Here is a 26,597-nt window from a genome sequence, read left to right as displayed (position 1 = left end):
AAATCCGGACTTCTTCATCCAGACTCATGGGGAAGAGGTGTGAGATGCAGGACAGAACCAGTGGAGCTTCTCAGCAACTCTTCCAGTTCTTGGGCCTTGTTGGGCCCTGGGTGAAGGCAGGTACAAGGATGTACCCTTGTGCCATAGAAGAGCCCCCTTGTCTTGCCCTATTTCCTGTCTTAGAGGGATCCTTCTATATTCCTGGGCATGATGCCCACCCAACAGCAGGGGCCTTTCCCTCCTCTGTTTACAAAGCTCATGGAAGGATTATCAAACTTAATAACTTGCATGTTCCTTCAGTAGAAGAAAAGGTTTGGGGTAGGACCCTAGGCCTCTCCTTGGACACTGAGCTCCTTAGTGTAGTTTTCTTCCCTATTATCCTTGGCACCAGTCTTGTGATAAAAGGCCAGTGCTTCCTGAAGATGGGCAGGTGGTGGATGGAAACTACAGGATATTTACTTATCTACAGAATTGGAGAGTATGATTTTTCTGTTTGGTTCCTCTTTGTGTCAAGGGTTTAGATGAGAAGTTAAACCACATGAGGATGGCCGTGGCCTAAGCGAATCAAGTTTAGCAGTGACCTAGGTAGATGCCTGAGGTTCTCAGGAGACCACACCACACATAACCCTGTCCTCCTCTGCTGCAGGTGCTTCAGGAACCAAAGTGCAGATATGACTGGTGGGGGCACTTCTTGTTTTCCTCTCACGAAACATGCATGGAGGAAGGAGTCCTTTTTCACTCTCTAAATAGGGGTTGCTTTGGTCCCCAGTTTCCTCTAACTCCCCTGACTTCCTCAGTGGGGCTAATGGTACAAGCAGGTCTTGATTTGATCCTTTTGGGGGTGTAGAGGTTAGAAATTGCACCCTAGCAAGGGTTATTTCTGCTTTTCAAAGAGGTTATATTAAAACCAGCTTGGCAATCATTTATTTTCTTAACCTACCTATAAAGTTTTTCGCCCCCTCCCTCCTTTGCCCTGTCTTTTCTGGGAAGGAATGAGTAACAGTGCTAGGAATGAACAAGTAACAGATGAGATACACCTATCATGGGGTGTGTCCTGTGTAGGGCTGAAATCAGAGAAGGGAAAAGACCACAGTTGCCGTGGCAGCTCACACTCTACTCTTCCTACCCCAGATCCTAGGCTTATTTTGGTTCTGCCTCTCCAAGATGAACTCAGAAGCACTTACTGCTCTGGGCATTAAACAAGAGGATATATGTACAGTTGAGTGTCTGGAATGTTGGCAGAGTTCACCAGATGTTGGTTCTATCTCTTCTTTCCTCTGTCCCTCCTGGACACTTTGAATCATGGTGAGTCCTTGTGCCTGCTTTAGTCCAGGATGAGCTCGGTCAAGTCACACTCTGGTTGGGGAGTTGTAGCCCTAGTCACCCATCCACATGGTTGGCTCCAGGGCTTACTTGATCTCCCTGTAGGACAGTTATGATGGTTGAGATGGGAAGACAATATCACTAGTGATAATAGTAATAAAAGCAAGCATTCAGCAAACGTTAGTTATGGACGAGGCCCTGTTCTAAGCACTTTACGTGAATTAATCCATGTAGCTCGTTAAATACTCCCATAGCATAGGTAGTTTATATTGGAAAACCCAAGGTGTGGCTGGTCTGAGAACATGGGTCCTGCTAAGGACGTCCTGGGAGTATAGCAGCCAAGATGGCTATATTGTGCTGCTGTCTGATGCTGGGGACCCTGTGCTATGTGGGAGAATACCCACAACTGCTCAAGTGTGTATGTAACACACATCGGGGCACCTTATTCCCTGTGGGAGAGCAGAGTACGATGCTTTGAGGTGAGGGCAATAGATCTTTTTTTTTCTTTTTCCCCTACCCTAACCTCCTTGAGCTGTGTCCTGTTTTCTAATCCTACCTTCATTTATATACACTGTGTAATAGTCTTTATGGCATAAAATGTATAAGATACAGCAGTTTGTCTTGTTCGTTCACCTAGAGAAAGCATCTGATTTAACCTTCCTTCTTTGCCAGAACTTGAATCTTTTTCAGGTGGGAGAGGTGCCTGGAAAGAGGGCACGTAGTTGTTTTGGTTTGGTCTTTATAATCATTTCTGGAATGTCATCATAGGTCTTGGACAATTACCTCCCCAACCCTGGGCGGCCAGGCAGACAGTTACAAACCACTGCCTTGGTCAAACTGTCCTGTGGGCCAGGTGTCACCCACTGTGCCCCCTGATTATGGTGCATAACTACTTCCCTTTTCCTTCTCACCTGTATCTTTGTGTATTCCAGAGGGGCTGATACAAAGAGGTCCTCGGCTCCCCTTTTTGTTTAGTTACTTACTTTGCTTTTCTTGACATGGTTCAGCTTACAGCCATTCTTCCATCTAGTGTTGAAGGGAGCCCAGTGGGAGAATAGAGACATTGTAGAAGTCTTTTGAAGTTCTGGGCCCCAATTTCCTGTGAATCTTTGGTGCTCTGAGACCAGTATTGGGGTGCAGTGTATCCCATTACTGCTGCGGCTTCTGGGCTTTAATTTCTATTTCTCAGGCCTGCCAAAAACCATAGTCATTGAGTGATTTCTGCCCAGATGGACCTCTCCTGTGGGTATGACAGGTTCAACTGTTGGCCTAAGTCCTGCTCTTTGGCAGAGTCCAGGCCTGTGCTGTGGGTTGGTAATTGGGGATTAATTAGGGAGGCAGAGAGGTAGTTGCAGTTGAATGATGAGAAAGTGGTGCTCTAGTCTGCTTAAAAAAAAAAAAAATTGTGATCTGTCTGTGAGGTAATGACTGATTTTTAAAAACCAATATACTCCAGCATACCCACACACTTTCACCCTTCTCTTCCTTTGCATAGGCTGTCCTGTTGCCTTTGCCTGTAATACCATTGTCCTCCCTCTCCCTCTCTTTTTTAAAGATTTTATTTATTTATTTATTTGAGAGAGAGAGAGAGAGAATGAACAGGGGAGAGGGACAAGCGGCAGACTCCACCCAGACTGAGCTTGGAGCCTGGGCTCCATCCCAGGATCCCAAGATCATGACCTGAGCCGAAACCAAGAGTTGGATGCTTAACCGACTGAGCCACCCAGGCGCCCCGTCCTTCTCTTTATATACCAAACTTCCACTCACCTTTCAGTGCCTAGCCCAACCTCATTTTCCCCCATAGTTTCCTTCCTTTCCTTTCCTTGCTCTCTCTCTCGTTTTCTCCTTCCTTTGCATTTTGAGATAGAATTCTCTCTTCCTCATCTGTACTGCCATAGCACTTTAAACGTACTTGTTTTAGAGCATGCTTATAGTTACCGTTATTAACTAGTTATAGCCGTTAAACATGTTATCGTTACGTTTTAGTTACAGTTCTTAAGCATTTGATTTTCCTCCTAGTCTTTACTTCTTGGGTAAGTTTCCTGTAACTTCTATAAGCCTCAGTATTCTCACCTGTAAAATGAGGATGATAATAAAATTTACCTCACAAAATGTTGTGAGGATTAAATGCAATATAGTAAGGGTAACATCTGGCACAGAGTTAGAGCCCAGGAGATGTTGCCAAAGGCGGGAACTGTCCTTTCTTCTTGCATCTTCATTGCCCGCCCGGCATGTGTTAAGCATAAAAAGACATTTGAAGAATTGAGCTAAACTCCTTTGTCCAAATGTCCTTCAGTAGTCACCATAGGGGGTTAAAAAAAAAGCCACTCTGGGGACGCCTGGTGGCTCAGTTGGTTAAGCGACTGCCTTCGGCTCAGGTCATGATCCTCGCATCCCGGGATCGAGTCCCGCATCGGGCTCCCTGCTCGGCGGGGGGTCTGCTTCTCCCTCTGCCTCTTTCTCTCTCTCTGTCTCCCATGCATAAATAAATAAAATCTTTAAAAAAAAAAAAAAAAACACCACTCTGACATCGGTGCCTGTGCTGTATACATTTATAAAAACGCTTTTTGTGGCTTTTTTTTTCACCGCCAGATTTATGACTCCTGTAAGAAACTACAGTCATTTTATAGTCCTACTTAATTTTTGGTCAGAAAATGATACTAAGACTCAGGCTGTTTTGAAACATTAAATCCAATCTCAAAGAATGAAAACGGATTGCTCTTGAAAACATTGGAAAGATGGTGTTCCTAGTCCGTAGGCGGTCCCAGATGAGGAGTTCCTGGTATGTTTTGGGCAGCAGCAACGCCGAACAAGTGAGCACGGTGACTGCCGACGAGCTGCACAGTTTTGGTTCTCAGTTCTGAGGTGTGTGTCAAGTCATCTTTCTCATTATCTGATAGCTTTACGTTGGACATCCACTTTGTTGGCCGGCCTGGAAGACTGTCCCTTAGTGCTGTGTCTGGGCAAGCAGGAGAAGTCCTCACACTCTGACATGTACCCTTCAGAGACTGGCCTTTTTGGGAGGAGTTTTTTTTCCCTCTTCAATGTGGCTAATAAAGAATCTTAGGAAAAAAAAAAAAACTTAGATTTTTTTTTTTCTCTGCCATTAAATACAGGCACAATTTTAGCCATATAGAAAGCATAGAAAAATAAAAACCCCAAATCACGAAAATCCTACAATTCACAGGTTACTATGTTCATACTTGTGTTCCCATTTAATCTTTTTGTGTCCATATATACAGAACATTGTTTTTATATATTTGCTATTATTGTAATGTAGTTCTCCATCTTGCTGTTTATTATTTTTGTGGGCATTTTTTATGCCTTCACCTGTTTGTCTACAACATTTCTTTTTCTTTCTTTTTTTTCCATACAAAATTGTGGTTTTATTAAAGCATGGGACAGGACCCATGGGCAGAAAGAGCTGCTGCCTGTCTACATTTAACAGCTAAATGGAATTTCCGCAAATAGAAGGATCATTTATTTAACATTTCTCAGTTGTGGGGCATGTACATTTCTAATTTTTTTCTTCTATGATATAATAATCAACATCCTCATAAATAAAATTTTCTGTGCATTTCTGATGATCTTTTTAGGATAGAGCTCTAGAAGTGGAATTACTGATCCTAATACATATATTCAAAGCTCTGGCTTTTAACTTTATTGCACTTTTAAAAGCTACGGAAGTTACCTGTAACACTTTGAATACCCCTCTGATAGCTCTTGGCCCCTTGCTCTGCAGAGGGATAACTCTGTCTTCAGGCTTAGTGGCCAGCTGGTTCACATACTTTACTGTGCAGTTAATTTCATCATGGGACAGGTGCCAAGTGTCTCTTTGACTTAGTCAGCAGCTCCCACATGTCATCATCTCATCACGGCACTGTTTTATTCTGAAACTTTTCTCCTAGCAACTCCAGGCATTTAAATGGCTTCATTGATCCTCCCAACCCTAGTACCTTTTCCACTTGTACTAAGAGATCCATCAGTGTTGATCAGGAAACTGCAGTACCAAGAATGACCTAATCATTGCTGTATAGAGATTCTGCATTGGAACCCCAGATTGGTCCGAGGTTGAGATTCTCTTTTTCTTTTCTTGCTGTTATTGAGCTAGAACCTAGCTAGTAGATTGGGCCAGCTTAACCTGATACAATTGGTTGACAAACTACTGTGTCATCACCCTTGCTTGTGGTAGGTGACTGCTTCTGGAAAAAATGGAGCTGGCTGTGTTTTAAATCAACATACTGCAGTCAAGTGCAAATTGGCTTCTGTTACTTGAGACTGACAGCCTTAGGGTAGAATTATAGACTTGAGTACAGTCTTGTTTCTGACTTGGAGTTGACATCCTGCAGCAGACATTGTGGGTTTTCTAGCTGATGATACACTGGTGTGTTTGGAAATTAGCTTGGGGACTGGCAGAAGGAAGGCACATGTGTGCAACTTTGTGTGCAGGGAGTGGGGGTCAATAGAAATGCCTGTCTTTATGGCAGCCAGGATAGTGGAAAATGGCTTGAGTCACCCACATGATTGCATCCTTCACAGTGAGAATTGTCTGCCCCTCCCATTCCCAGGGCCCTTAAGCAAACCTATCACAATGGGGTGATTCTCTCCAGTGCAAGGAATCTGGGAATCTGCATGTTTTTGGGGTGAGGCCTGTCAACATCTTTTACAGCACTAGGAACCTGTTTAGACCTTCAGTAAGTCCTGTAGTTTTTAGATGCATGGACAGTTTTGTACTGTTAAAATTTATCCCCTCAATTGTGTGCTTGTGTGTGTGTATTTAGCTCTTAAAAAAAAAAATATATATATATATATATATATATATATTTTTTTTTTTTTTTAAGTAATCTCTGTACCCAGTTTGGGACTCGAACTCACAATCTCGAGATCAAGAGTTGTGTGCTTCACTGACTGAGCCAGCCAGGTGCCCCCTATATTTAGCTTTTAAAAATAATTTTTGTTTTTTCTTTTTATGTGAGTATAGTTGACACACAATGTTAGTTTCAGGTGTACAACTTGGTGATTTGACAAGTTTATACATTATGCTATGTTCACCCCAAGTATAGTTACCATCAAAAATATGGAACGCTTCATGAATTTGAGTGTCATCCTTATGCAGGGGCCATGCTAATCTTCTCTGTATTGTTCTGATTTTAGTATATGTGCTGCCCAAGTGAGCACCTTAACTGTATACTTTTTAGGCTTACTGCATGTCACTGGGCTGGAGAGAGTTATCAATCCAAGTTCACATTGGGGTTGGCTTCTATTGCCCCTGGTTTGAAATGCATGGAGCATATGGGGTTCCATGGCATAGTGATTAGTACTCTGGACTTGCAAATGTGTGGGGTGGTTCTGTGTTTTTTATTACAATAGGAGATGAGTGTTATACTATGCCTCTGTCTCAGAGTGAGCCTATGTGCTAACAAAGTATAAATTATTTCTCCCCTGTCCTTGGTCTTGTGTTGTTTTGTTTTGTTTTTTTAACATTTTTATTTATTTATTTGTGAGAGCGAGAGAGCACAAGCAGGGGGAGCCGCAGAGGGAGAGGGAAAAGCAGACTCCCCGCTGAGGAGCCCAATGTGGGACAATCTCAGGACCCCGGGACCATGACCCCAGCCGAATGCCTATGCTTAACTGACTGAGCCACCGAGGCGTCCCTGGTCTTGTGTTTTTTTAAATTAGATTATCAGTGTTGAAAGGGTAAGGCTTTTGTCTGCACCATTCTGCCACAGTTTCTTTTGGCTCTTTTCCTGGAGAAACGCCAGGCTAGTCGCCCTAATCATATATATTATTCATTACAACAACTGTGGGGATGGTCCCTCTGAATGAATACCAGTTGCTGCATAGCATCTTTTGCTCATTGTGGAGTGGTAGGAACTTTTTAGACTTCCTGGTTTGATATATCTTGAAATCATTTGATTTGGAAGATCATTTTTTACAATTTGTTATCAACTAACTGGTTTATTCCCTGATAATGTTCCATGCTTCTTGTCTCTCCTCTGGAAGTCCCCATATTTTTCAACCCTTCCCTTCCCTGCCCTGCCCTGCCCTGCCCTTTTTTTGTTTTGTTTTGGAATATTTTATTTTTTAAGTAATCTCTGCATCCAACTTGGGGCTCGAAGTCACAACCCCAAGATGAAGAGTCGCACGCTCCACCGACTGAACCAGCCACATGTCTCTCCCACATCCTTGCTTTCATTGAGAACCTTCTGTACAAGGCATTGAAGGATTGTCAGTCCTGTGCACAGTCTAGGGGGGGATATAATTATCTATCTATCTGCATATCAGGTGCTATTTATAGAGATATGAACAAAGTGCTGTGAGAGCAGAGGTGGAGTGATTACTAGGGGCAGCATGGCGGGTGATGGGGAAGACTTGACAGCAGAAATGGTACTGGGGCTGAATCTTTAAGTTGGGTAGCAGTTTGCCAGTTAAGGAGGGAGAAAAGGTATTTTGGAAAGACAACAGGTGTGCAAAGGAATAGACTCATGGAAGTCTCCGTTTCCTCTGGGGAAGAATGAGAGGTGTTATGAAGTAGGAAGCTGGGGAGAATGGGCAGTTGTTTAAGGTGAGAGATGAGGCTGGAATGGAAGTTGAGTCTGTGTTCATAAAGGGCTAAGGAATAACGTAGGCAGAAGAAGGCACTAGATATTTTCGAGGCAGAGAAATGATAAACAATCTGGGGCTTTTTGAGAGAAGTCTGACTCTGGCAGCCATGTGACAGGTCATTTACAGGGAGGTCGGGCTGCAGCTGATTTTAGTTTGTCCAGGAAGAGAGAAGTAAAGAGAGCAGGCACACGAAATCCTTCTCAAAGTGAATTTGGTTTTGGAAACAAACATCGGATATTGCACTATAGTTGGAGTGGAGATCCACTTCTCCTGACGCTCAAGTCGAACCTGACCCTGTGTTGTGCAAGGGTTTGTGTTTGGGTGGGTATTTCCTGGGACTGGTCAGGCCATGCACTGCAGCATGAGGCCTGTGGAGTGGCCGGGACACCAGCAGCCCCAGGTGCCTGTTAGTGATAAGATGGAGAGAAGAAGCCCATTTAGCTCTGGGTTGGGCCTCTGTTTCTTTGAAATTCTCTGGGTGGCAGTACCTGGCCCGTCTTTACACGACTCTTTACAGACAGACTTGGAGTGTGGACCTCCTTCTGTGTTGGAGTGTTGGCATTTGACACTGTTGATGACTTCACTACCTATTTAAAAGGTCCTCTTCTGTTAGCTTCGGTGAGGGCATTTCTTTGTTTTCCTTTACCTGATGGTTGTTTGTGTGCCTTTTGCTGGGTCTTTTCTTTGTTCTGACTCTACCCCTGGCAGTTTCCTAAGGGGTGACGCAACGTGGTGAAGTTGGAGGAACACAGGCTTTGGATCCAGGCAGGTTTGGGTTAAAATCCAAGTTTCTACATTTACTGGCTGGGTGACTTGGGGCAGGTTACTCACTTTCTCTGAGCTTCCATTTTCTCATCTGTAAAATGGGGATAATAGTATCTCCAACATAAAATTAATGAGGATGAAGTGGATTGGCAGAGGTAAAACTCCTAACATAGCACAGGCACATAAACCCACAATACAGACACAGCTGGCGTTATTACACTGCTCCTGACCTTTTCTTTTCCCCCTTTGGCCGGTTCTTTTGACCTCCGCTTTTCTTAAAAATTGCAGACTCCCACATCTGTCTTCTACCCATTAAAAATCTCTCAATGTTTTCAGGTGTTATTATTTTTTATTGTGATAAAAAATATGAAGTACCAAATCTATCCTCTTAGCAAATTTTTACATGTACAGCAGAGTATTGTTTCTTTCTTTCTTTTTTTTTTTTTTTTAAGATTTTATTTATTTATTTGACAGAAAGGGAACACAAGCAGGGGGAGTGGGAGAGGGAGAAGCAGGCTTCCCGTGGAGCAGGGAGCCTGATGCGGGGCTCGATCCCAGGACACCGGGATCATGACCTGAGCTGAAGGCAGACGTTTAACGACTGAGCCACCCAGGCGCCCCTACAGCAGAGTATTGTTAACTGTGTGCACATTTGTTGTACAGCAGAGCCCTAGAACTTTTTCATCTTGTGTGACTGAAACTGTATACCAGTTGAACAGCACCTACCTGTCCCCATCCCCCCCCCCCCCCCCCCGCATTGGCAACCACCACTTTGCTTTCTGCTTCCATGAGTTTAACTGCTTTCCATACCTCATATAGGTGGAATCATGCAGTATTTGCTCTTCTGTGTCTGGCTTACTTCACTTTTCCTTATGTCCTCAAGGTTCATCTATGTTGTAGCATGTGACAGGATTTCCTTCATTTCTTTCTCTCTTTTTTTAAGGCTGAATAATATTCCATTGTATGTATAAAAAAAAAATCTCAATTTTTGGTCTATTTTTCAGCTGCCTGCAGGACATCTATACTTGGATATTGCCTCGAACTCAGTATTTTCAAAATCAAGCCTAGACTTGGCTTTCCTCCTCGATTCCCCATTTTTGACAGTTGTACTCACATTCTTCAGTCTTCTAGATCAGAAACCCAGGAGACATCTCTGGCTTCTCTCTCTGCATCAATCCCCATTTTCAGTCTGTCATTGGGTCCTTTTGTTTCTTCAGAATTTCTCTTAAATTTGCCCTTTCCTCTCCACTCCCTTTGCCATGACTCTGGTCCAGTCACTCATCTCCTCATGCCTGAACCACTGCAACCGCCTCATATTTTGTTTCCTGTGCTTCCTATTACCAAAAGTAGGACAGACCTTTTATTTATTTTTTAAAATATTTTTTATAAGTTTATTTATTTTAAGTAATCTCTGCACCCAACATAGAGCTCGAACCCATGACCCCGAGATCAAGAGTCGCACACCCCTCCGACTGAGCCAGTCAGGCACCCCATGACAGACTTGTGTTCTGACCCCCCACCCATCCCCCAACTCTTCTAGGCTCATTTCACATAACTTCCTAGAACACAATTCCAGCTGCAGACAGACCCATCTCCTCACGGTACCTCGAAGTGCGTCATTCACTCTCTCCTGCACCGTGTGTTTGGCAGTTCTCTTTGCCTGGAACACCCTTGTTCTTTATACTTGACTGAAACCTATCCATCCCTTACAGCCTCACTTTAGGCCTTTCTTCTCCATGAAGACTTCTTGGATGATCATTGTCCACGCTGATGTATCACTTTCCTACACAGTAGTTTTGTCTTCCCATTGAAATTATGCTTTTTGGGGGACCGTTCTGTAGACGTTCTATCTCTATAACTCTCATGGTACTTAGCTCAAACCTAGCCAGGTTGAAGTGCTCATTGCTGAACGCTTACAAGGTGTGGTGACCAAAGTGAGTTATTCTTTCATTTGATGAATAGATTTGAGCATCCACTGTGTGTGCTGTGCTGGGCACTGGGACCTGGCGATAAACCCCACAGTGAGGAGACTGGTTATCTTATACACAAGCACACAAAATATTGGTTGGTGGAGTGAATTTGAGGAAACCAGGTCAGACTCTAAGTGAGGACAAATGACGAGAAGAGGGAGACTTTAGAAAATAGGCATAAATGAAACAGTAATTTATTGAGTATCCCCTGATGTTGATTTATTCTGGGTTTTAGGGATATACCAGAGAACGGGGCCAAGTAGCTTCCCTTTTAAAGAGCTTATGTTCTAACATTTAAAGGCATTTTTAAAAATGAACACTTACTCTTGAGAGAAGCCCATCTGTAGGTCAGCAGTGAAGGAGTTAATATGCTTGTAGGGCTCTAGGCTTGGTTGAAACAGATGGTTTCTGTGCCCTAGGGAGTATTTTAAGGGGGATTAGAGGACAGGGCTGAGGAGGGCCTGAGACCTCTCTCCCTCACCCCATAGCACACACACATGCTGTTCTGGCGCCTGGTGAGCAATGTAACTTGTCCCCCACTTGGTTGGCACTTATTTGCAGGCTTGCAAGTGTCGCTTTAGGACTGGCTGTATGCTTCTGGCCTTCTTTTCCTTTCTTGATTTTTATTTATTGTCCAACATCAATGAAGTCCCATTTTAATTTAACAGATATTGGGACTTGTCTGTATTCCTCTGGTTCATGTCTACTTTTACATAATTGTAATACTGGCCTATATATGTGTTGTTTTTTTACCCCCACAATCCAAGGTTTTTGTTTTTTGGGTTTTTTTTGGTGGTAAAATACACATAAAATTTACCATTGTAACTGTTTTAAAGATTTTTTAAAAAAATTTATTCATTTGAGGGGCGCCTGGGTGGCTCAGTCGTTAAGCGTCTGCCTTCGGCTCAGGTCATGATTCCAGGGTCCTGGGATCGAGCCCCGCATTGGGCTCCCTGCTCAGCGGGAAGCCTGCTTCTCCCTCTCCCACTCCCCCTGCTTGTGTTCCCTCTCTCGCTGTCTGTCTCTGTCAAATAAATAAAATCTTAAAAAAAAATGTATTCATTGGAGAGAGACAGAGAGAGAGCAAGAGCACGAGCTGGGGGGTAGGGATCAGAGGCAGAGGGAGAAGCAGACTCCCCGCTGAGCAGAGAGCTCAATGTGGGGCTCCATCCCAGGACCCTGGGATCATGACCTTGAGCTGAAGGTAGACGTCTCACTGACTGAGCCACCCAGGTGCCCCTAATTGTAACTGTTTTAAAGTGTACAGTTCAGGGGCATCTGGATGGCTCAGTCAGTTAAACATCTGACTGTTGATCTCAGCTCAGGCCTCCATCTCCCGGTTGTGGGTTCGAGCCCCAAGTTGAGCTTCACACTGGGCATGGAGCCTACGAAAGAAAGAAAGAAAGAGAGAAAGAGAGAAAGAGAGAGAGAGAGAGAAAGAGAGAAAGAGAGAAAGAAAGAGAGAGAGTATGGTTCATGGACATTACATCTGCAGTGTTGTGCAACAGTCATGACTGTCTAGCTCGTCTAGCTCCAGGACCTTTTCATGACTCCAAGTGGAAACCCTGTAGCCACCCATTAAGCAGTCACTACCCACCCCACCCCCTCCCCTCCCTCAGCCCCTGACAACCACTAATCTGCTTTCTGACTTGCCGGTTCTGGATCTTTCATATAAATGGAATCCTATAATGTGGCCTTTTGTGTCTGGCTTTTTTCACTTAACATATACAGATATGTTTGCATGCCTTTTTCATGTAACATTGTGAAGATTTTTTTTTTTAAGTGTTTCCCTATAGTCATTGTAAGTTAAGTTATAATGTTGATAATGGCTTCACTTAGCCATTTTCTTAATTGTTGAATGCTTGGATTGTCTCCAGGTTGTTGCTGTCTAAAAACTGCTGCAAGGGACATCTCCCTGACTGTGCCCTGCCAGCTTTCAGAGGACTCTGTGTTGCACACCAGCTGCAGAGGATCCATTGGCCTTGATTAGGATAGTGTGGCCTGTTAGCCAGCTCTGTGGGAGAACAGTCAAGTAATGAACTTTATATTGAAGGGAGCATTATACTTTGCAATAGAAGAGCTTGATCACCAGGGAATGGCAGGGAAAAGAAAGATTTTTTTTTTTCTTCCTACTGTCTAGAATTCTCTGAAACTGCCTCCACCCTCTTGGGTGTAGGAAGGAACTGATTATAGCAGTTGAAGATGAAATGTTTTATTCATTTATTCATTCAACAAAAATTTGTGTGCCTACTATATGCCAGACGTTTGAAACTTGCCAGTGGGTTGAGCCTGGCTGAGCAGGGTCTTTTATTCTACCTGCCTTTGATACTGCATGGGAGCAAGATGAGGAGCTGCTTCCTGGGTAATCAAGAGGATTCAGAGTCCTAAACCACACGGGACCTTATTACCTCATGGTTTAACACCTCAAGGTTTGGTACCATTATAGATAGCAATCACACCTTAATTTGGGCTGTTCACTCCAGGGGATTTCAAAGCCAGGCTGAGACTCCTCATACCTGGCTACCTGGCTGCTAGGAGTTACGCCTCTGGGCCCATGTCCTCATAGTGGTTTTGTTCATAATATCATGGGTAAAGTAGAAAGGGAGGGTGCTGTTGACTGGCTATAAAGGCTTTAGGCACTTTATTATCATAATGCTACTGTGCTCATGCTCTGGATGGGAGCTGGAGTATCACAGACTCGGAGTTTAGCTCAGATATATCTGGGGTCAATGCTGACAGGGCCTTCCTGTCTTCTGGCAGACTGTCGCCCTTTTTTTCCTTATTGACCTACTTTTAAAAATAGTCTTAATTTCTCTCTCCCCTGCTGGGCAAATAATGACCACTTAAGGCCATTCAGGGCCACACTATGCCTCTAAAACCCAGTGCTGAGTGGAGAAAACACTTGAGACAATCGCCAGATCCTCACAGTTTACTTAGGAAAGTGCTAAAACTCTGCAATGTTGATTTGGGGTGTGAAGCAAGGGGCCAGTGAGAGCACCCGGAGTTGGGCCTCATCTCTGCCTTCATCCACTACCGCCTGTTGGTTTTCTTACACTGTCAGAATTTGTCTGTTATGTGTCTGTATCTTCAGATGTATTTTTCTGCCTAGTGTCCTTGAAAACCTGGTGAGCACTTCCCTCTCAGGAAGGGGGTAGGGGAGAAAGGGCTTAGACCATCAGGAGTAGTAGAGGCTCTGCTCTCTCTCTCTCTCTCTCGCTCTCTCTCTCTCCCTAGACCCTGGAGTTAACTGAATCGGCCTTGAGTGACTGAGGGACCGTGTGTTTGTGTTTCAGTGGGCTGGCTTCACTGACTGAGACACAAAAGTCCAAAGCACAAGCCATTCCCACAAGCCTAACATTTTCATATTTCTTTCTCTGCCAAAGAATCTTTGGTTAGGGTTAAGAATAACTAGTCTGTCTGTGGAAATACCAAGGCCTTTTGTTTGCCAGAAGAAAAGGGCTTTTGATTAAGGCCTTCTTCTCATTTTTTTCTTTTCCTTAAGCTGCTGTGGGAAGACTTCAGAGCCTGTGGAGGCACTGTGTTTGAGGGGTGTAGGGGAAGGAGAGAGAGCTAAATAGAACCAGGAGAGACTTAATCAGGTTTTAGTACCCATTTTGCAGAGATGAAAAAAAGGAAGCAACAAAATTTGTCCAATTTTTGGTGATTGCTTTTGCTAGACTTTCTTCCTTCCTCTCTTTTCTGAAATGCATCCAAAATAGTAGTTCCCCAAGGACCTACACTGCTGATGACCTTGAATCCCACGCTGTCACTTAGTGTGACTATAGGCAAGTTCCTTAACCTTCCTCTTTAAGCCAGAATTTCTCAGCTATAACATGAGGATTATAATGGTGCCATTTTCATAGAGTGGTAATAGGAATCAAGCGAGGTAATTACGTAAAAAGGACTTAGAACAGTGCCTGGGACAAAGTAAGTGTTTAGGAAATACTGATATTTACTACTACTGTCTGTCTACTACAAATGCTGAGTGTAGCTTTATGTTCCTGATTTCAAATGTTGCTTTCTAATTAAGACTGTCAGGCCTTCGTCTTTTTAGAATAAAAAGAGGCAGACATTCCCAAGGCATGATCTTTTTATCTGTCAGAGGCAAAGGGAAGGATTTCTTTTCTATGTAGACACATCTGAGAGGTTCAGTGTCTCCATGGTTGGATATCAGCAAGGATTCCATTTCATTACAGGGAAATTTTATTAGTACTGTGTGGCAAAAATGGTTCTTATCTGTGGGGTACGCATGGGTCATGACTACAAGAGGTCATCTGTAGAGTTTCTTGGTCTTTGTCTGAGGGTAGCGAGGTTTCTTGTCTCTAGGAGAGCCTGACTGAGCTATGCAGGAGGGGCCCCTGGTCTTCCAAATATACAGTAGTGAGAGAAGCAGGAAAAGGAAATTTCAGTTGGGAAAGGGGGCATCCTCAGGGCTGGTCTGGCCTGGTGACTCTAGTACCAGGTCTGGGAGCATCACTAATGGCGTCTCTGAGCACGTGCCCGGCCACTGCATCTCCCTGGCCGTCAGTAAGAGACCTACTTAGCCACCCGCCCCAAGCAAGCCTCCGGGCTGTTTTATTAAGCTTGCTACCTCCTTTCCCAAGTTGCTGGGGGTGGCTCAGGAGTGACACAGAAATGTAAGTCAGTTGTCTCTTGGCCTTTTCTGTACTGTCTTTAGCTTTTAGGAAGGGTTTCCATGTCTGTCTTGTCTTCCCGGCAAGCCCAAATCTCATCTTACCTCTTGCAGGAGGTTAGATCCTAAAGTCAGCGTATATGGTGAAAATCCCAAATAACCAAAATTATCTTGGAAAAATACCTTAAATGACCCATAAATCAAAGTATATAAACACGGCTTTGTGTGTATGCCAGGACAGAGTTAGAACGCCATATGTAGTTGGCTTGTAAGTAGGGGGCATTTCATATGAAAAAATAAGTATTCTCGAACACTGGAATCATACTCAGTATTCAGGGTGTCCCCAGTGTGAGAGGCACATGGGATCTGAGGCTTGCTGACGTCTCAGGTCCCTGTGCTCTCTCTCACGTTCACCCTGGTGCATAAACCTCACCTTAGTGCACAGCCTTGCTGAGTGGAGGCGTGAGCAGACCTCTGTGTGTATTTAAATTTTTGTTCTCTCTGGTCATATTTGTACAGTTAAATGCAAGTGCGTTGTGATTATCCTGTATGCTTTTTTGCTTTCTGTTTTTCTTATTTCTTCTTCTGTTTTTAATTTTTATTTATTTATTTATTTTAAAGATTTTATTTGAGAGAGAGAGAGTGAGAGAGAGAAAGCACGAGGAAGGGGGAGAGGGAGAGGCAGGCTCCCCACTGAGCTGGGAGCCCAACGTGGAGTTCGATCCCAGGACCCTGGGACCATGACCTGAGCCAGAGGCCGATACTTAACCGACTGAGCCACCCAGGCACCCATCTTCCGTTTTTTAAATCCTTATTTTCTGCTCTTAAACCCGTTTTATAGCTCTCAGCAATTTTTCTCTTGTCCAGAATGCTGGTTTGTATGTTTACCTTTTGCATTTCTTAATTATTTTCAGTATTCAGGATTCTTTAAGGGGGCTGGGAGAGAGTGAGTGGCTGGGGGTGGGGGACACCCTTAAGAGTCTTCATTTAAATTATGTAGGCACAGCTTCCACTTTCTTCTTCTTGGGTCCTCCACTAATTTATGATTCTTATCCCTTGCATAGAAGGCCTTTTCTCTCCTTTATTTTCTTCCTTTTTAAGGCCATTTTTCTGTAGGAAATTCTTGCTGAGGGTAGGCCAGTTAGAACTGAATTCTCATTTTACCTACTAAGCATCACTGGTTTAGCTCTAGAGGTTTAGTTGGTTCTGGGATCAACCCCAAATTCATAGTATCATAAAGAGGTAGATGAGGAAGAGCCCACTCAGAGAGGTCAAAGGACACTTTCCTCAAGTGACATAATTGGTTAATGACAAGATGAAACCATGGCCCGGGTTTCTCTGAATCACATTGCTTGCCTTTGAAGCCTTGGAGAGGAGCAGTCCTTTGAAAGACCCTTTAACTATTTTTACACCAGGACTTTTGGGGGAATTATGACTTCTTTTGTTTAATTTTATTTCAGTTCCTTTCCTTAACAAAAATGCCAGACATTATGAACTTCAAGAGGGTTAAAATGAGTTCTGTTTCAAAGACGTATTTGAGAATTATGTGGCATCTTTTGGGATAGTCTAGAAACTGGGAGCTGTGTTTTGATTTCCAAGACTGGGAGTCACTTTCATTGGCCTAGAGATTTGAGAGAAGGGAGATTGGTGACCATAGTTACAGGAGGATGAGGGTTTGTATCACTTGGAACCCAAAAGGATAGTTAAGGTCAACAAACATTTGTTGAATTCCATTCTTTGCAAGGTACAGAACTAAGTGTGGAAAATACATAGTCATGGCTTTCAAGGGGCTCACACAGTCCCCTGGTTCAATTTGAGGAAAGATGGTAGTGTGTGTATTTAGAGAGATACCTCAGCCAGGCTATAGTTTCTCTTGTCCTGATTTGGTCATCAAACTAGAGGAGATGGAGTTTCTGTTCATTTGGACCTTGGAAAAAATCCTAAAACACAAGGCACTGAATGCTAGTTTGGTCTCAAATAGGTTGAGGTGGGGTTTTCCTAGGGTCTCAAGGATCAGTGGTATTTACTCAATGAAAAGGGCAGTTGGGGAGGAATGGAGTTCTTTGTTTTTGTTTTTCAAAAATATTTTAGAAAAAAAAATTTTTTTTTTAAAGATTTTATTTATTTGACAGAGAGAGAGACAGCGAGAGAGGGAACACAGCAGGGGGAGTGGGGGAGGGAGAAGTAGGCTTCCTGCCCAGCAGGGAGCCCGATGCGGGGCTCGATCCCAGGACCCTGGGATCATGACCTGAGCCGAAGGCAGACGCTTAACGACTGAGCCACCCAGGCACCCCAGAAGTTTTATTTATAAAATTTTTTTTACTTCATGGGTTAAAATGTATACCAAAGCAAAAAAAAAAAAAAAAAAAAATCATGTGACCTGTATCATAAATACAGATGTTTTCAAAACATATAAGACACACACAATGTAAAAAAAACCTTTACATATATAAAATGCAATGTATTATATCCCTTTTTTTTCTTCCTATTGTTCTTCCTTCTGGGAGCTACTACTGGTAAGCAGTAAAGCAAGGTAATTTCTCATCCTTAAAATTTTTTTTTAAAGATTTTATTTATTTATTTGACAGAGAGAGACACAGCGAGAGGGGGAACACAAGCAGGGGGAGTGGGAGAGGGAGAAGCAGGCTTCCCGCCGAGCAGGGAGCCTGATCGATGCAGGACTTGATGCAGGGCTCAATCCCAGGACCCTAGGACCATGACCTGAGCCGAAGGCAGACAGTTAATTACTGAGCCACCCAGGCACCCCCTTAAAATTTTTTTTAAAACTATTTCTTTTGAGCAGTGAGGGGCTATCAGAAATAAGTAGCTAATAAGAAAAATGATTTGTGAAAGATAGCCCTTGCTGCATATAAATCAAACAGTTATCAGGCCTGGGGGAAGTCTATGCAGTCAGTGTTTTCAGACATAGAGGCAGAAGGAGCCTCAGGATGGGAGGGCCTGCATTTGTTCTGGTCTTTGTAACCCTGCCCCATTCTACCTGTTGTCAGGCTCTTTCAGTTTTTGTTGGCTCAAAACATCACATTGTCACAAAGGTCAAAAGCTGCGGTCCCTGGGGCGCCTAGGTGGCTCAGTTGGTTGGGCGACTGCCTTGGCTCAGGTCGTGATCCTGGAGTCCCTGGATCGAGTCCCGCATCGGGCTCCCTGCTCGGCGGGGAGTCTGCTTCTCTCTCTGACCCTCCCCCCTCTCATGTGCTCTCTCTCGTTCTCTCTCTCTCAAATAAATAAAATTAAAAAAAAAAAAAAAAGCTGCGGTCCCTGCTTTCTCAATCGTAAGAAAGGAAAATGGGTTATTTTCAGCCACATATGCTGCTGCTTTACCCCAGAAAAAAACCTTAAAAAAAAAAAATGAACAACTAAAACCTTCCAATAAAACAAAAACTTCAACAACCATGATTGAACTGTAGAGCCTCTGTTGGGTCACCTCTCAGGGTTTCTTTTTTTTTCTTCTTAAGATTTTGTTTATTTGAGAGAGAGAGAGATTGAGTGCCAGCACAAGCAGGGGGAAAGGGCAGAAGGAAGGGAGAAGCCGACTCCAGCTGAGCAGGGAGCCTGACTTGGGTTCAATCCCAGGACCCTGGGATCATGACCTGAGCTGAAGGCAGACGCTTACCCAACTTAGCCACCCAGGCACCCCTCACAGGGTTTCTTTTATAGGACTTTTCTAGATTTTCATCATTTTGCTGTGCAAGGAGGGGACATCAGAGAAGGGTCCAGGAACCACTCCACATGCCATTCATAACATTTTTATTGATGAGAGGGGGATGGTGGTGGTGGTAAGAACATTTGTGTGTGGAGAGCAAGGTAGGACTGCAAGCCCCATGCCCAGTTTCTAATTGGCATTGGTAGTATAACCTTTCAGAAAGTCAGCTCCATGAGGTGACTTTGTGGAAACCTCTCAGTTCTGCTCTATGCACTGTTTACTTTGCTATCTCTACCAGCAGCGGTAGTGAATGGGAGAGACTTGGCCTTCTCAAGTGCCCTTAGGCTGTTCCCAGTGACCCTCAAGTCTTAAGAATCAGTTGGGTGAGAATAATGCTGAAATCCTGTAGCTATTTGGCTCAAAAGAAAAGCTGCACTGCCATGGTGATAAAGCTCCCAATTGAATAAGGAAAATGCCAATTTCCAAGAATCTGGGTGGTAGTTATTTTAATCAAGTTGAGAAATGGGATCACTGAGAAGGGGATTTCCGCCGTATCTAGGCTGTCAGGGAAACCGTTATTCCTCACTGCCTTCTATTTACAGATTCCAGGAGAGGAGCATGAGGCCTCCAGGCTGTGTCCCCGTCCTCAGTATGACAGGCAGTCCACAGAGGCCTGCTTTACAGTTACATTGTAGTTTTTCCTTTTAAAAATACCTTGTATATTGAACATAATCTTTGTGCCTCCTAAATGCTGCACGTGCACTAACATCCTTCCTGAAATCTGCAAATACAGGAAATTTAGAAATATATACTTTATAAGCCTTGGCTTTGGGGGAAGCCAGCTTGGGATTTCCCTTGTTATTTTGTCCAATCAGAGTCCTTGAGAGGGATGGTAAGAACATTTCTGTCTTTTTCCCCCTCCCTCTGGTTCACCCAAATGTGACAGATCGTTGCTGGATTCAACAACATTCTTTCCCAAATGATTCTTAAGGCATGAGGGTCACTGAGATTTATTTTTAAATTCATAATCTTGGGCTGAGGGAAAGCAGTTGTCTTTACTGAATTCAGCTGCCCAGACTCCCCCATGTCTTTACTAGGCACATTCCAGCAGTCTTAAAGCCCTGGCCCTCAGGAGTGAAATTCTGGTCTGGCGTCTCACTCATGGAATCCCACGAGCCGTAGCCATGCGTGGATTAGGTGTCAGATCGAAACACTGAAGGAACAGGTGGCCTGTGAGCTTAATATAAAACTTCCGGCTTGGTAAAGTGGTTTTGGAGCTTTAGGCTTACTGAAAGTTTCCTTCTGCTTTATTGTTAGCTTTAGCCATCTTTTTATGGTCTCCTTAGCTCCCTCCAGAGTTTTCTAGGAGCATGCTGGAAGCCGTCAGAATACAAGTAGTTAAACCACAGTGAACTTGGAGAATGATTAAACAGTGATTAAGTGATATTTTAACTTCTGTTTACAGAGGAGAAATGGAAATCATCAGTAAAAAAAAATTTGTAGTTTTGACTAAAGTTGTCTTATCTTTCTTGGCCAGGGCTGCCTGCCCTTTTTCAGTTTCATTTTTATCTACAAGGTGAACTCCCTCACACACTTCTTCACTGACGTCCATTTTTGTCTTTGGTCATATTTCTCTTTGTCCCTGCCCCCACCCCCTTCACCTCTGCCTCTTTCCCTCCCTCTCCCATGCTGCTAGAAAGCCAGTTCCACTCAGAACGGAGTTGGAGTGGGACTCGGCTGCTCTTTTGTGTCTTCTGTTCCTTGAAGACCTTGGGCTGAAGCCTGATAGGAGATTTGGGATATTTGGAAAGCCACTGGACTAGTGGAAGAATCACCAGATAAAGAATTGAAGATGCCTGGGTTTGAATCCCAGCTCTGCTGCTTATTAGCTGTATGATCTTAGACAAGTTACTTAATCTCTGTAAGTCTCAGTTTCCTCTTCTGTAAAATGGGGGTGATAATTCCTACTTGAAAGAGTAGGATTTAGAGAGGATTAGAGTTAGGCATGGAAAGATCACTGCCTGGCACACCCAAGAGGCATTTAGTTATGTTTGAAAGCGGGAGCTTTGCTGAGTGATTGAAGAGGTCAGGGTTGATGGTAGCTAGTGGACTGCCTTTGGTTAGCTTTTTGCCTACTTAACTACATAATGTTGATTATATTGTTCATATATTATTACATAAAGTTGTACTATTCTTTGCCTTTATTCTAGTTTAGTAAATATAGTGGCAACCCAAAGGAGGGCTAGGTGGGCCTTTAGTGTCCCTACCGCCGTCATCCCCTCCACCCCCATCACCAGCACCCCTTACCCCAGCCACTCTAAATAAACAAATTTAAGTGCAAATTGTTTGTTATATAAATACAGCATTAAGAATTACTATGTGTCCCCTCTTCCAACCCAATTGCTTCCAACCCAATTGCTACATACAAGTCCATTTTATTAAAAATGTTGGTTCCCTACCGTGGTACTGATACAAAGACTAATTTCTCTCAGAAATGATTTGTGACCAGTTTATATAAAAGAAGATATAAAATAATTCTGAACATTTTATTTTGTCTTATTTGAGGCATTTGTAGTAGAGAATGGGTCATGGTTATTCCATCCTTTTGTCCTTTAGTAAAGTGGAATGAGCCAAGGCCAGTGGCCTGGCAGATCACAGGGCCTTTGCTATTCCTTTCAGTAAGCTTGGCTGAGTCTCTAGGTCTTAGAGTACTTAGCTGTTTTGGAAATTTGTTAAAAAGCATAATGTATTATAATATGAAAGATACTTTGGGGCGCCTGGGTGGCTCAGTTGTTAAGTGTCTGCCTTCGGCTCAGGTCATGATCCCGATGTCCTGAGATCAAGCCCCGCATCGGGCTTCCTGCTCCGCGGGAAGCCTGCTTCTCCCTCTCCCACTCCTCCTGCTTGTGTTGTTCCCTCTCTCACTGTGTCTCTCTCTGTCAAATAAATAAATAATTTAATAAAAAATATGAAAGATACTTTGAGGCTTTTTAATTAGTATCTTTTAGCATATTACTTCTTTTGGGGGAAGGCCTTAAAATCAAGTATCTCCAGTGTGCTAAGTATTATTTATTTATTTATTTATTTACTTATTTGAGAGAGAGACAGGGGGTGGGAAGAGGAGCAGACAGAGAGGGACAAGCAGACTCTGAGCTGAGCGCAGAGCCTAATGTGGGGCCTGATCCCACAACCCCGAGATCAGGACCTGAGTCAAAATCAAGAGCCCTACATCAACTGACTGAGCCACTCAGACCGCCCCAGTGTGCTAAGTATTTGATAAGACCATAAGAAAATTTAAGTATTTATGTCTCAAAGTATCAGAAGACAGTGGCTCAGATTGCTTCTTACCTTGTATGTTCATGAACTGGAAGAATTAATATTGTTAAGATGGCAGTACCCCCAATTGATCTACAGATTCAGTGCACTCCCCACCAAATCCCCTGCTGGCTTTTTTGCAGAAATTGACAGGTTGACCCTAAAATTCATATGGAAATGCAAGGGATCTGTAATAGAGTAATCTTGAAAAAGAAGAACAAATTGGAGGATTCACATTCTCAATTTGAAAACTTACTAGAAAGCTACAACAATCAAGACAGTATGGTCCTGGTGTAAGAATAGACATATAGATCAATGGAATAGAATTTAGAGTCCAAAATTAACCCCCTGCATTTATGATCAATTGATTTTTGATGAAGGTGCCAAGACAATGCAATGTGGAAGGGATTGTTCTTTTCAGCAAATTATACTGGGACAACCAGATATCCATATGCAAAGGAATGAAGTTGGACTCCTACCTGATACTATATGCAAAAGCTCAAAATGGTTCATAGACCTATGTGTAAGAGCTAAAACGATAAAACTATTAGGAGAAAACTTAGGACTAAGTCTTGGCAACCTTGGATTAAGCAATGATTTCTTGAATATGATACCAAAAGCACAAGCAACAAAAGAAAAGGAAAAAATAGTTAAATTGGACTTGATCAAAATTAAAAATTTTAGTGCTTCAAAGGACACTGTTTAATAAGTGAAGAGAAACACCACAGAATAGGAGAAAATATGTGCAAATCATATATTTAATAAGGGCCTTAAATTCTATGAGTCTTTATGTATTTTATTTTTTTTAAAGATTTTATTTATTTATTAGAGAGAGAGAGAGGGGCAGGGGGGAGAAGTGGCTCACCGCTGAGCAGGGAGCCCAATGCAGGCTTCGATCCTGGGACTCCGGGTTCATGACCTGAGCTGAAGGCAGACACCCAACTGACTGAGCCACCAAGGTGTCCCTAGTCTTTATATATTTTAGATATAACAGTAAAAAGACAACTCAATCAAAAATGGGCAAAAGAGTGAATGGACATTTCTCCAAAGAAGATACACAAGTAACCAATAAGCACATGAAAAGATGCTCAACATCATTAGTTATTAAGGAAATGCAAATCAAAATCATGATGAGAATACCACTTCATACCAATTAGAATGGCTACTATAATTAAAAAGACATAGGGAGGATGTGGAGAAATTGGAATCCTCATACATTGCTGGTGGGAATGTAAAATGGTGCAGCTGCTTCGGAAAATAATTCATTGGTTCCTTAAAAAGTTGAAGATAGACCCAGCAATTCCACTAAGTCTATACCCAAGAGAAACAAATATGTATGTCCACATAAAACTTGTACACAATTGCTCATAGCATTATTCATAGTAGCTCAAAAGTGGAAACAACCCATATATCCATCAACTGATGAATGGATAAACAAAATGTGTCACATCCATACAATGGAATATTATTCAGCAGTCAAAAGGAATGAAGTACTAATTGATGCTAAGATGGATCAAACTTAAAAACGTGCTAAGTGAAAGAAGAAGCCTGTTACAAAAAACCACATATTATATGATTCCATCATAGACAAGTCCATAGAAACAATAAGTAGATTAGTGATTGCCAGGGCTAGGAGAGGGTGGAATGGGACATGACTGCTAATGGATATAGGGTTTCTTTGGGGGTTAATGAAATGTTCTAAAATTATATAGTGGTGATGGTTGTACAACTCTGTGAATATATTAAGATCTATTGAATTGTACACTTTAAAGGGTGAATTGTATGGTGTGTGAATTAAATTCAATAAAACTGCTATCAAAAAAATTTAGGATGATTTGTATGTATGAATAGCATTCTGTCAATTTGTGCTTGTCCCCTTATTCCTGCCACTGTGAATCTTGAAGTTAGAGCGCCGCTGTCTTGAGCACTGGGCAGATTACTGTTGCCCCAAAGCCTCAAGGTGAGAAGATTTAGATTTGCGATCACTTCATGCAGAAGAATAGTTGATGGCACACTGTATGAGGAACAAAACCTTTTAAGGGGAATGTCCTGAGGTTTAAGGCTTTCCAAGTTTTAAGTGTGACTGTGTCCCACCCTAGTTCTTATTTATCTTCCCAACTTCATACGTACACACCACATGGATAGTTTATGTTTTGGGTCGCAGGCCTCATTCCAGCTCCACTGAGAACCTCATTTTCATTTCTTACATTTTTTCCTCCAGGCTGTTAGCTTGCTCTGAGACAGTCTTTCCTGGGAGGTGTAGAGACAGCAGCTGGAGGAGCCGCTGGGGGGCGCCCTGCCCTCAGAGGACTGACAAAAAAGAATGACTCGCCAGGAAGAGGCTTAGGCCTGTGTCGGCAGGAAGAGATGACTCATTTTTCATCAAAGGCATTTCAAAGAAAATATAATGACGGGATGATGTCAGAGGAGCAGGTGGAGACAGGAACCTTGGTTGAGGCTGAAGGGAGGTGTTGAAGGGAGTGGTTGCCTGGGCAGTCAGAATGATTGACTGGCAGAGATCACAAGAAACGTCACCTGTTTTTTAGTTCCTTTCCCATGAGCGCTGGTGTGGGCAGTGCTGTTCCTGTGCCTTTAGAGCATGTGGTCAAGTCTCTGCCTGTCCTGGGTGTACTGTGTTCATATCTGGGTGAGACATCTCATGACACGCAGTGTGCTGTGCTCCTACACTCTGTGCGTTAGCTCTGTGGCTAGCAGGGTCTGTGTCTTGGTGGCTGGAAGTGTGGCATTCCCCTGATATATTAGATACAGGAACTCGCCTAGATATCAGAAGGTCAAATCTCAGGGACTTTATTGCCAAAAGTACTGTGGTTCCCTCCAGTGTTTTTAATGTTTTGTTTTGTTTTGTTTTTTCAGTTCCCTCCAGTGTTTTGGCAAGAGCTGGATCTTTAACCTCAGTTAAATTTCTTTCTTTTTTTTTTCTTCTTTGAATTGGTGTGTATGGATGAAGTTGATAAGTAGGGGAACTTTACAGTCAGGGGAAAGGATAGTAAGTTTTGGTATATCTTCATATTGCAAATCACTAAAGTTGGTTAGGTATTCAGGCTTCCATTTGTTTTATTTTATTAATTAATTAATTAATTTTTAGTAATCTCTCCACCCAACATGGGACTTGAACTCACGACCCCAAGATCAAGAGTCACATGCTCCCCCCACCCCCGTACCCCCATACTGAGTCAATCAGGCACCCCCCCAGGCTTCCATTTATATTAAGACTGTAAGAGAGTGCTCCTGGTCACTACTATGCTTTAAAACTTAGCAGAGTCTGTATGATTATGAGGTTGGAGGCTAAATCAGCAGTTTTCAAAAAGATAAAAGAGAGGGTATTTATTGCTTGTATTCTCTTGTCAGGATTCAGGTCTCAAGAAATATCTGGGGAGACAGGGCTTAGCAGTATCAATTGCTGCTTTTGTGCTTTATGGATCATTTATCTGAAAGTGGCAGGGAGGACTTTTTGGTAGCATAGGACAGAAGATATTGCCTCTCTTTAAGAAATATCATAATATCATAAGCAAGGGCTCCTGGGTGGCTCGGTTAAGCATCTGCCTTCAGCTCAGGTTATGATCCTAGGGTCCTGCCTTGCCTGCTGCTCCCCCTGCATGTTTTCTTTCTCTCTCTCTCTCTGACAAGTAAATAAATAAAATCTTAAAAAAAAAAAAAAATCTCATAAACAAGAAGAAAAAGTTAAAAAAAGTAAAAAAAGGTAAAAAAAATACAAAAACTTCAGAATTGGAAAGGGAGCGAGGAAAGCTTACTATTTGGTGTTGTATTAAATAATTAATTAATTAAAGGGGCAGAGGGAGAGAGAGAAGCCAACTCCCGCTGAGCAGGGAGCAGGGAGCCCAATGCAGGGCTCGATCCCAGAACCCTGAGATCATGACCTGAGCCGAAGGCAGACACTTAACCAGCTGAGCTACCCAGGCACTCCTGGGGCTGTCTTTAATTGTTGCATCCTTCTGGCTGATCATGGGCTGTTTTGGGCTAATACTGTCAGGTAAGTCTATTGTGGGACTAAAACTGACCTTCAGGTAAGAAAGACATGAATCAGAAGGGACTGAATCAGATAACGTTTCTTAGAGAAGGTACTGGACTTGCTTGGGCTTTACTTGGCAATATTCGTCCTCCCTTTTAGTTGTGCTTCTCCCTATGTCTTTCCATGAAATGACAAATCGTTAGAAGAGACTTTTAGAAACTGAGTGTTGTTGGAGTGGGGGGTGGGGTGGGAGGGATGGGGTGACTGGGTGATAGACACTGGGGAGGGTATGTGCTCTGGTAAGCGCTGTGAATTGTGCAAGACTGTTGAATC

The 26,597-nt window shown here is 43.0% G+C and overlaps 1 protein-coding gene and 1 non-coding gene across 10 annotated transcripts in view; one reads left to right on the top strand and one right to left on the bottom strand.

Moving 5' to 3' along the window:
• Nucleotides 1-26,597, top strand: part of MACF1 (microtubule actin crosslinking factor 1) — a 339,058-nt gene that overhangs the window by 62,282 nt on the left and 250,179 nt on the right. The window lies entirely within an intron of this gene.
• Nucleotides 6,395-6,501, bottom strand: LOC123860599 (U6 spliceosomal RNA). Its single transcript, XR_006794729.1, has one exon. It is a non-coding gene; the product is annotated as a U6 spliceosomal RNA (small nuclear RNA).

The sequence above is a fragment of the Mirounga angustirostris genome, unplaced genomic scaffold (assembly GCF_029215605.1).
Source record: "Mirounga angustirostris isolate CCGP_5_RB_7025 unplaced genomic scaffold, mMirAng1.0.hap1 SCAF_4, whole genome shotgun sequence".
NCBI lineage: Eukaryota > Metazoa > Chordata > Mammalia > Carnivora > Phocidae > Mirounga > Mirounga angustirostris.
Note: the sequence above shows the minus strand (reverse complement) of the source record. Positions and strands in the feature narration are given on the sequence as shown.